The following is a 10,540-nucleotide window of genomic DNA, read 5'->3' on the forward strand; positions in this document are numbered from 1 at the left end:
TTTCATTGTGGCAGAGTTCTAAATGCATATGATAATTGGCTCATATACAAATATGAGGGTGAAAAATTTTGTGCTATGACAAAGTTTTAAAACACTTGGATAACTAGATTTGGTGGAAAATCACTTACTACATGTAAAACTAGATTTCACAAATTATGGAGCTAAGGGTCTATGCATGAAGCTGAATTACACCTTTTAGTAAGAGAGGGAGTGTTTTAGGTGAAAAATAGTAGCTCAATCGAGCCATTTTAAGTGCTCAATCAAGCAATCCTTGAGTCCTCGATCGAGAAAACTTTGATCCCTCAGACGAGTTGTTTGGGGGCTTAAAGATAGATCGATCAAGTGTTAAAAAAACCTTTCACTGAGCTCCTGTGTAACTTGAGGTTATCTAGGAGCTCGATCAAGCCATGTTTTTTAAATTTCCTACCAATACAGCCTAGGCGTGGAATTTTAAAAAGTGGCTCGATTGAGCTATAGGCTAGATCGAGCCTTAAAGCCAGATCGAATTATAGGCTAGATCAACCTTTAAAGCTAGATCGAGCTATAGGCTAGATTGAGCCTTTATTTAACCACATTAAGGGCTTGATCAAGGGTTTATTAAACCCTTGATTGAGTTATTTAAAATTTTATCTCAAGCGGTTGATCGAGTTGTTGACATACTGAAAAAACAAAGTTTTAGCTCCCCTTATACAAATTTCTCTACAACACCATTTTGTACCCTGGCAAATTTAACGAAGAATTTGTCCTTAAGTGGTGGAGTTGATTATGATGGATTCATGAAAGAATCCTCTATCCAATGGCATATGAGTTTGACACTTTCGAACTCATATGATACTTTTCACCTAATTTATTTTAAACATAATGTTTGAACTTTTTTTGGACAGTTTCAAAGGGGTTGAATTAAAAATCAATAACATAAATATATACAATGAATTTTTTTCAAAAAATACTACTCTCTTCATTTACGAGTCCTCTTCAAAATGGTACTCTTCGTTTTTCAATTTATTTAAACAGTTGCAAATAATTTTACGCGAAAACATGTGTCTACAAAATGCACTTGAAATATCAATTCGCCAACTTCAAAAAATAACAAAAAAATATAATTTTGCATTAAAAAAACAAAATTCTAAAACGAAAATTTTAGCTCTCCGTGTAGATCATGCTCATATATATATATATATATATATATATTTTAAATTACATTTTTTAGACTAATTTATGCTATGCAAACACATGCATACCTCTTAAGACGTGTGAAAATTTGCAAGGACAAGCATTTCATTTAATGGAAAATTGACAGATAATACGACACTAAATTTTTTGCAAAAAATATCATTAGTACAACAACATAATTCTCCATAATTTATGTTTTACTCTGAATCAAAAGTCACAATGCTTATATGAATTTTGAGGGCTTCAATTTGATCAAAGAGATAAATTTTGAAATTCCATCCCCACATTTGGCCCAAAAGTGTAACCCATCTTCATGCATTCACCCCTAAGTGACTTTGTGCTTAAGCCATTGGTAATGGCTCTTAGTCCTGTGCGGTGGAAAGATAAACCTTTGGAGCTATATATTAAAATCCTTGGTGTAAATTTGGTGTTTTGTTGTATTCAAATTTAAATGGTTTTTGGTGTTTGGTGCTTTGATTTTCCTCAATATCTGGTGCTGCATACGACATTAAAAATGAATTTGATGATTTTCATTTCATTTTATCTCAAAACTTGGTGCTACATGGTGACCAACTTAATTTAGAGGGCATAATTTGAAGCAATTTGATTTTTTATATTTGCGAATGTGAAAAGACACAATTGGGAGTAATATAATGTTGGAAATAACACTGAGAGGGGGGGTGAATCAGTATTATCAAATTCTTTTAAATATATCTTCCTTATTTATACTTTGAATAATTCTTCAAATATTGATCATTACTTTGTATGTCAGAATCATAGAATAATGAGCAGGAACAAGAAAAGCAAATAGTCACACAAAAGAACACCAGATATAAGGTGGAAACCCAATGTGGGTGAAAACCACCTGCTGCAATATGTCTCTATCTTCTTTTAATAAGAAACTCCTTTTACAATGATTTTGTACTAGTGCAGTCCTTTACCAGTACGCAGGCTACAACCTGCAGAGAGCTACAACTCTCTCTCTCGTTTTCCAGTCTCTCCTGGAAGGGAGCTACAACCCCCTACTTCTTTTCTTTCAAGGACCACTTTTCATTAATTTTCAGACTGGATCCAAGAACATCAAAAAAAAAAAAACCATCAACTACACTTGCATCATCAATCTCTGATTTCACCAAAGCCAACCCGCATACAGATCTGCAAATATTTCCTTATAACTTTGCAGTTGTTCCATACATCAGACATACCCAGATCATAACATGTGTAAAATAAAACATGCATCAATAATTCAGACCCAGATTATTAGATTTATAGATCAAGCGTATGCCACATATCACAGATCAAAATCATATAGAGATACCACTATTCCAGCCTTAAGATTTTGACCCATTAATAGAACTTATCCTTCTCCTTACGCTCAGGTTCCTTCTTCATTCAAATCCAGATCTGCACCATAACCCAATCACAATATTCCAGATCTAGCACTTTATCAGATATTCAATAATTCAGAAGATGCTTTGTCAAATGATCTCCTTCCTCTTTTATAGCCTTAGTCCTTTCTCAATACCACGGTCCAAAACCATAGGATCAAAAAACTGTTGGACTAATACCATGAACCAACCATGAAAGTGCGTGAGATCAACACTTTTGGATGCAATACCACGGGCCAAAACCATAGGATCAAAAACTGTCGAACTAATACCATGAACCAATACTTGGGATCAACACTTCTGACGAGGTATCATGGTCCAAAACCATAGGTTCAAATACCAAGGACTAACTACCATGGACCAAAGGTAAGTTCTCCAACATATACGCACTTTTCCTTGCATGAAAGTGCGTGAACTTTTTCTCTACATGCAATACCACGGACCAAAACCATAATAAACCAATACCACGAACCCAATACTTGGGATCAACACTTCTGACGAGATACCATGGTCCAAAACCATAGGTTCAAATACCAAGGACTAACTACCATGGACCAAAGGTAAGTTCTCCAACATATACGCGCTTTTCCTTGCATGAAAGTGCGTGAACTTTTTCTCTACATGAAATAAACTTTTCTCTGCATATAAGTGCGTGAAATTATAATTTATTATCTGAGATGAGTGGGTTGCCATCAAGTACAACATATGTATCATAATGCCAACAATCTCCCCCTTTGGACTTGATGGCAACAACAACCAATCACTCTCCCCCTTTGACATCAAGGGCAAAGGGTTATGCTCCCCCTAAGAACATGTTCCCCCTGACTATAAACCAAATCTGCAAAGAAGAACCATAATCCATGACCATGAAAAAGATAGAGACGTATTGCAGCAATATTCAAACCAGCATCCATGATCTCCTTCTGTACTTCCTCCATAATGCCAACAATGCATGATATGCTCCCCCTGAACCTGTGCTATTCGATCTTTGACCAATCCGCAACCCAGCACATGTACGCATATACTTCAGATGAACCTTGTGTACAACCAACAATCAGAAGAAATTCAACAACAAGATGATGCATCAACAACCCCCAGCTTTTGCCTGAGGTATTCAAAGGTATCCCTAGGCAATGGTTTGGTGAGTATATCAGCAACCTGTTCCTTAGAAGGAACATACTCCAACTTGACCTTTTGTTCAAGCACTTGTTCCCGGAGAAAGTGATACTTGATTGGTATGTGCTTGGTTTTTGAATGCATCACTGGGTTCTTTGAAATGTTGATTGCACTTATATTATCACATAAGATGGAGATGGGTGGTGTACAAGTGATTTGAAAATCCTGCAAGGTCTACATCATCCAAAGGAGTTGAGTGTAGCAAGATGCAGCAGCAACATATTCTGCTTCAGCTGTAGACAAGGCAATCGAACTCTGTTTCTTGCTGAACCAAGATACTAATCTGGAACCCATAAAGAATGCACCACCACTTGTGCTCTTCCTATCATCCACGCTTCCGGCCCAATCTGCATCAATATAAGCATGAAGTGTGAGATCTGTATCTCTAGGATACCATAAGCCATAATTTTGAGTCCCTTGAAGATATTTGAAGATTCTCTTTAATGCCTGAAGATGAGTTTCCTTTGGATTTGCCTGAAATCTTCCAACTATTCCCACTGCATGCATGATGTCTGGTCGGGTACCTGTCAAATAAAGTAGACTTCCAATCATAGATCTGTAGGTTGGTTGATGTACTGCTGCTAATTCATCATTTGCACTGAGGCTACATCCTGTGACCATGGGTGTACATACTAGTTTTGCATCTTCCATGCCATATTTCTTCAAAATCTGCTTGAGATACTTGGTTTGAGACAAAAAGATCCCTCCTTCCTTTTGTTGGATTTGCAGGCCCAGAAAATATGTCAATTCTCCAAGCAAGGACATTTCGAATTCTTTCTGCATCACCAAGGCAAAGCTTTGACTCATAGATTCTTCATTGCTGCCAAAGATAATGTCATCTACATACACAACAAGTATCAGCAATTTGTCATTTTCAATTTTTATATAAAGATTGCTATCTGCTGATCCTTTTGAAAAACCTTGTTGATGAAGATATTTGTCCAAACGATAGTACCAAGCCCTTGGAGCTTGTTTAAGACCATAGAGAGCCTTTTTCAATTGCATACAAGATTTGGATCATTTCCAAGAATGAAACCATCTGGCTGCTCAATGTATACTTCTTCTTCTAAGTCTCCATTCAGAAAGGCTAATTTCACGTCCATTTGAAATACTTTGAACTTTTGAAAGCTTGAGAGAGCAAGGAACATTCGGATGGCCTCAAGTCTTGCAACAGGAGCAAAAGTTTCTTCAAAATCTATTCCTTCTTGTTGCGCATACCCTTTACAAACAAGTCTGGCCTTGTTTCTAATTACTTCCCCATTTTCATTCAACTTATTTTTGAAGACCCATTTTGTCTCTATAACATTCTTATCCTTTGGTCTAGGAACCAACTCCCAAGTGTTGTTCTTTTCGATCTGCTCAAGTTCTTCATCCATTGCTTTGACCCAACATTCATCTTTGCATGCCTCTTTTATATTTTGTGGTTCAGTGGATGAGAGTAATGCCAAATAGCTTGAAGCTTCTGCAATTGATCTTCTTGTTTGTACACCTGCTTCTTTTTGCCCCAAAATATGAGATTCTGGATGATTCTTCTGAACGTACCTGGATGGAGTCTTCTCTTCTACCCTTATCTGTTCCTCTGGTGCTTCTTGAGGTTCTTCTTCTTCATCATTCTGTCTTTGAGGGTAGTCTTCATCTTCTTCGATATTTTCATGATTTACTTGCCTAGGAATGTATCCTTTTTCATCAACCACTACATCAATGCTGTCAACAATTCTTCCAAGTCTTTTATTGTAGCACTTATATGCTTTGCTGTGTGGAGAATAACCAAGAAGAATGCCTTCATCTGCTCTAGGTTCAAGTTTGCCAAGTTGCTCATCAGTATTCTTAATATAGCATTTGCTCCCAAAGATTTTGAAGTGTTTTACCGAAGGAGTCTCACCATACCAGAGTTCATGAGGAGTTTGAGTGTTGTTCACTCGGACATTTGTTTTATTGAGAATAACAACCGCAGCATATGCAGCTTCACCCCAGAAAGTTGCAGGAGTTCCGGACTCATCAAGCATAGCACGGGCCATTTGTTGCACTGTTCTGTTCATCCTTTCCACCACTCCATTTTGCTGAGGAGTTCTAGCTGTAGAGAATTCCCTTCTTATCCCATGTTCTTCACAGAAATCGAAAAATTCATTTGAGGTAAACTCCCCACCTCTGGCGGACCTGAGGCACTTAATTTTGTAACCTGATTCATTTTCAACCAAGGCTTTGAAGGATTTGAATTTTTCGAATGCTTCGTCTTTGTGCTTCAAAAGTCCTAACCAAACAAACCTGGAGAAATCGTCAATGAATAATATCAAGTATTCTTCTCCTTGAGGTGACCTCGTCCTGAAAGGACCACATACATCTGTATGGACTAGTTCAAGAGGCCTGCTGGCTGATCCTTCCTTCTCCGGGAAGTTGGTTCTGGTTTGCTTACCAAACTGACATGATTTGCATATAGTGTTGTTTGGAATTTTGATATCTGGAAGACCACGAACTGCCTGATATTTGCATGCCTTCCTTATTTGTGAAAAGCTTAGATGCCCCAACCTCCGGTGCCATAACCAATGCTCATCATCCTTGCTCAAATAGCATTGTTGTTGTCCTTCTTCAAATATGTATAGATTATTTGGAGTTCTTCTACCTTTGATCACTGTTTTCCCTGTATCAAGATCACGAACGCTACATCCATTTGATCGAAATATTACCTCGGTTCCTTGATCGCACATCTGACTGACACTCAGAAGGTTATGCTTCAAGCCATCAACATACAAAACATTTCCAGCTTTAACCTTTTCTTTTAACTGAGCTGTGCCTTTTCCTTTTATAGCTGCTAGAGTATCATTTCCAAAAGAAACTTTCTTTCCCTTTTCTAAAGCAGAATATGATTCAAGTTTTTTTTTATCACCTGTCATATGCTTCGAACATCCACTGTCGATGTACCATAGATTTTCCTGTCCCTCTGCATAAAAGGCTATCCCACATCTTTCTGTTTGTGGTTCCTTTATTCTCCATGTTCTGGTGCTTGAGGCTTGTTCCTTTGTCTGCTGAACCCTGCTCCTGCATTCAGAATCTTCATGACCAAAGATATTGCAAATAGAACATTCAACTTCATTTTCAAGAGCCGAAAAGTTGTTATAGGTCCTTTTTGTAATCCCAATCATACTTCTTTGTTTTTGAGCTTCTCTAGTCATGATTGTTTTATATGCAACACATTGAGCTGCTTTGTGACCAAAGTTATGGCAAGAGAAACATTGCCCATTGAAGAAACTTCTGCGATTATCAAATCTACCGGCCAAATGATTGTAATTTCTATTGTCATCCATTCTTGAAGCAAATTGAGAAGATTTTACCTGTGGCTGGTTGTAGCTTTTGTTCATCCTTAAGACAAATTGCCCCTGGTTTACCTGATAGTCTTTGTTCGTTCTTGATGTATTTCGTCCCTGCTTTACCTGATGATCTCCATTGTGCTTTTTCTCATTCCTTCTTGCTGCATCAAGATAACTCTTTGAGGTGAATGCTTGAGATGTTTCTCCATTATACCCCAGACCTGTCTTGTTTAGCGGAGAACGCTGTACATTGTTGATCTCATCCAGAGTTTCAGATCCTTTGACAAACTTAAGATTAATAGCCTTTGTTTTCTCAATTTCTTTTCTAAGGCCAACAATTTCACCTTCTAACTTTTCAAGATATTTTTCTTTTTCATCAATTTGAAATTGTAGAGTATCAATGATCATATTCTTTTCTTCTATACATGTCTTAAGTCTAGAAATCTCTTCATAAAACCTATCCACATCTATAGCATCCATGTAATCATCATCTTCAAATTCCATTAAAAGTTTATAATCATTACCTCATTCATCTTCATCACTATTTGATAGACCATCACTGTCTTCATGAGTGTAGTAGCTTTTCTTATTTGCATTCTGTTTCTTGTTCCATCTAATAGGTTCCTTTCCCTTGTCGATCTTATCCTTATGAGGACATTTGGCAGCATAGTGACCTACTCTTCCACAAGAAAAGCATTTGAAGGGTAACTTACCTCTGAACCGTCCAACACCCCGTTGAAGATTTCTGACAAAATTTGATTCTTCTTCTTCTTCTGACCCATGTCCTGATTCATAGTACTCTCCTTTACCTGAAGCCTTGAAGACAGCTTCTTTCCTGTCAAATGGACCTCCTTTTCTCATTTCATAAGCAGTTAGAATTCCATGTAGTTGTGACATTTTAAGATGTTGTAGATTCTCCTTTTCTTCTATAGCAGAAACTTTAGATTCAAACCTAGGTGACAAAGATCTTAGAACTTTTTCAACCACAACAGCCTCTTTTATTTCTTCACCCAAATTTTTCATACAATTAACAATCTCATCCACACGAAGAAAATAGTTAGCCACACTTTCATCATTATACATTCTGAGATTCTCATACTGAATCCTGAGGGTTTGAAGTTTTGCACGTTTTACCTGTTCATCTCCTTCGTAGCTCAAAACAATCTTGTCCCATATTTCTTTTGCGGATTTATATTGCATAACCTTCACGAATTCAGATTGAGATAGACATCCTAGAAGAGTATTAACCGCCTTTGCATTTGTTTCATATTTCTTCTTCTCAGCTGAATCTGTAGGATTAGTTGATGGAAAAGTATACCCTGTTTCTATAATGTCCCATATTTCTGTACTCAAAGATTGAAGATAGGCAGTAACTCTTACCTTCCAATATACGAAGTTTGTCCCATCAAAAATCGGTGGCCTGATTGATGCTTCCCTCTCGTAGTTGCTCATGATGTTAGATCTTCCTTCAAGCGATCAAGCTTCTTCAGAAGGACCTGCTCCGATACCAATTGTTGGAAATAATACTGAGAGGGGGGGTGAATCAGTATTATCAAATTCTTTTCAATATATCTTCCTTATTTATACTTTGAATAATTCTTCAAATATTGATCATTACTTTGTATGTCAGGATCATAGAATAATGAGCAGGAACAAGAAAAGCAAATAGTCACACAAAAGAACACCAGATATAAGGTGGAAACCCAGTGTGGGTGAAAACCACCTGCTGCAATATGTCTCTATCTTCTTTTAATAAGAAACTCCTTTTACATTGATTTTGTACTGGTGCAGTCCTTTACCAGTACGCAGGCTACAACCTGCGGAGAGCTACAACTCTCTCTCTCGTTTTCCAGTCTCTCCTGGAAGAGAGCTACAACCCCCTACTTCTTTTCTTTCAAGGACCACTTTTCATTAATTTTCAATCTGGATCCAAGAACATAAAAAAAAAAAAAAAACCATCAACTACACTTGCATCATCAATCTCTGATTTCACCAAAGCCAACCCGCATACAGATCTGCAAATATTTCCTTATAACTTTGCAGTTGTTCCATACATCAAACATACCCAGAGCATAACATGTGTAAAATAAAACATGCATCAATAATTCAGACCCAGATTATTAGATTTATAGATCAAGCGTATGCCACATATCACAGATCAAAATCATATAGAGATACCACTATTCCAGCCTTAAGATTTTGACCCATCAATAGAACTTATCCTTCTCCTTACGCTCAGGTTCCTTCTTCATTCAAATCCAGATCTGCACCATAACCCAATCACAATATTCCAGATCTAGCACTTTATCAGATATTCAATAATTCAGAAGATGCTTTGTCAAATGATCTCCTTCCTCTTTTATAGCCTTAGTCCTTTCTCAATACCACGTCCAAAACCATAGGATCAAAAAACTGTTGAACTAATACCATGAACCAACCATGAAAGTGCGTGAGATCAACACTTTTGGATGCAATACCACGGGCCAAAACCATAGGATCAAAAACTGTCGAACTAATACCATGAACCAATACTTGGGATCAACACTTCTGACGAGGTACCATGGTCCAAAACCATAGGTTCAAATACCAAGGACTAACTACCATGGACCAAAGGTAAGTTCTCCAACATATACGCGCTTTTCCTTGCATGAAAGTGCGTGAACTTTTTCTCTACATGCAATACCACGGACCAAAACCATAATAAACCAATACCACGAACCCAATACTTGGGATCAACACTTCCGACGAGGTACCATGGTCCAAAACCATAGGTTCAAATACCAAGGACTAACTACCATGGACCAAAGGTAAGTTCTCCAACATATACACGCTTTTCCTTGCATGAAAGTGCGTGAACTTTTTCTCTACATGAAATAAACTTTTTTCTGCAGAAAAGTGCGTGAACTTTTCTCTACATGAAATAAACTTTTCTCTGCATAAAAGTGCGTGAACTTTTCTCTACATGAAATAAACTTTTCTCTGCATATAAGTGCGTGAAATTATAATTTATTATCTGAGATGAGTGGGTTGCCATCAAGTACAACATATGTATCATAATGCCAACATATAAATTGATGCTTCGAGTTGCAATTGAGAATTTTGCTCTCTTTTTTATCAAATAAACAACATGAGAAATAGATAGAGATTGTTGACATAAGAAAATAGTGAAAACATTGTCAAATGTCAAAACTCTGAAGCATACAAAGAACATAAGGACAAATATAGAGGTTGTAGGAGAGATTGGGTGAAAGTTGAAGTCGTTGTAAAGAAAAGTACAAAGGATAAAAAACAACGATAGTGTTGTTGGAACATGAACAAAAAAATGTGTTAGAACAATTATTTGCCTCTTTATCAGGGGATTGGTGTCTCCTTCAATTAGGTGCATGAAAAAGATCAGCGTGTTGGTTGCTATGAACATAGAGAGTTGGTGCTTCTAGCAAGTGGGTGCTTGCAAAAGAAAAAAGAGGTTGGAGCCTCATGTAGGTTGGTGTCTATATA

Source organism: Pinus tabuliformis, chromosome 4_1 (genome assembly GCF_031772625.1).
Source record: "Pinus tabuliformis cultivar Carrire ecotype Pingquan chromosome 4_1, CPIR1, whole genome shotgun sequence".
Taxonomy (NCBI): Eukaryota; Viridiplantae; Streptophyta; class Pinopsida; order Pinales; family Pinaceae; genus Pinus; species Pinus tabuliformis.